The 1,361-nt window shown below is 53.0% G+C and overlaps 1 protein-coding gene across 2 annotated transcripts in view; it reads left to right on the forward strand.

The window, feature by feature from the left end:
* The first annotated feature begins 276 nt into the window (after positions 1-276).
* The window catches only part of galnt11 (polypeptide N-acetylgalactosaminyltransferase 11), a 16,206-nt gene continuing 15,121 nt past the window's right edge, over positions 277-1,361 (forward strand). The window contains exon 1 of one of the 2 annotated variants that reach the window (XM_015369138.1): positions 277-458. The gene's annotated coding sequence lies outside the window, so the exon portion shown is untranslated. Of the gene's footprint in view, positions 813-1,361 lie in introns of both variants that reach the window. The other variant, XM_015369137.1, reaches the window with a different exon arrangement.

Raw genomic sequence — 1,361 nt, forward strand, 5'->3', positions numbered from 1 at the left:
ATTTCTCTGTGGGAGCCGCTCAGACCCCCACATACCGGCGGTGAAGGGAATCCCCAGCAGCAGCTGCTTCTGACCTTAACCTGGATCAGGGATGAGCTGCAGGAGCTGCTTTCATGTTAGATGTGAAAGGCTGAATGTCCGTAAAGGTGTCTGTTATCAGTTGAACGGGTTGAACTGGTTGAACTGGGGGAACCTGCTGGGTGATGTGTGTGACTGGGAGCCTGCCAGCCGTCTGACAGCAGATGCTGCGGTTCTGGTTCTGTGGGTTGATCAGAACCACTGGGTTTATAAACTGAACCATTTTTTCTCATCGGCTCTTCTGGGACTTTTATTTTGAAGTTCTCCTCCTGTTTTCCGTTTTATTTTGAAGGGCCGGACCTGGGGTCACGTGGTCCCCCTGGTTCTGTGTTCGCAGCTCAGCCAGCATCGGGTGGAGGTTCTGACGGGCCGCGGAACAGGTACCGGCCGCTGATTGGACCTTCAGGTTCGGTTCGGTGAGAAGCTAAAGCAGACAGGTCCATTATCGGACAGTACCGAACCCGGAACCAGCGCATTTCCGGCCGGCTTCCCAATCTGAGCTGAAAGCGGTCCAAGAGGCCGCTCTGGATCGGCTTAATCTGGGCTTAACCTGAGGTTCGGTTCCGATCATGTTCCCCTCTGCTACAGGTTAGCAGGCTGCGGCTGGGACCACCGAACTGGACCGAACCGGAACCAGTTTAAACCCAGTTAATAGAGGGCAGGCGGGGGATGGTTCGGACAGCGGCTGGTTAAAGTGACGTCACCGGCTTCCTCCAGTAGTTCAGTTCCATCAGGTGAGTTTACCTGGGCTCAGGGACCAATCACTGACGGTGACCCGGACACGTCAGAAAGGAGCTGAGGGGGAAATTCACCATGATGATGGGTCACCATGATGATGGGTCACCATGATGATGGATCACCATGATGATGGGTCACCATGATGATGGATCACCATGATGATGGATCACCATGATGATGGGTCACCATGATGATGGGTCACCATGATTAACTGTAGTTTTTGCATTATTCTATTTAAAGCATCAGAACCTGAACGGCGTTCTGGATCAGAACAGATATTCCAGTCTGTGTTTAACCAGTAAACCATTAAACCAGTAAACCAGTAAACCAGGTAACTGGATCAGCTGACTGCTGCCATGTGATCCAGTTACTGATTGACCCATCTGAGGTTAACGAGCCCCAGACATTTGGATCAGTGCTGAGGTTTCCCTCCCCTCACGTTGCGGTCGGGTTCTGGTCCAGTTAGTCCGGTTCTGTTGGGTCGGCCGGATTCTGGTCGGGTCAGCCTGGTTCTGGTCGGGTCAGCTCGGTTCTGTCGGGTCAGC

This window comes from Cyprinodon variegatus, unplaced genomic scaffold, assembly GCF_000732505.1.
Source record: "Cyprinodon variegatus isolate N-32 unplaced genomic scaffold, C_variegatus-1.0 Scaffold2504, whole genome shotgun sequence".
In the NCBI taxonomy this organism is placed as follows: domain Eukaryota; kingdom Metazoa; phylum Chordata; class Actinopteri; order Cyprinodontiformes; family Cyprinodontidae; genus Cyprinodon; species Cyprinodon variegatus.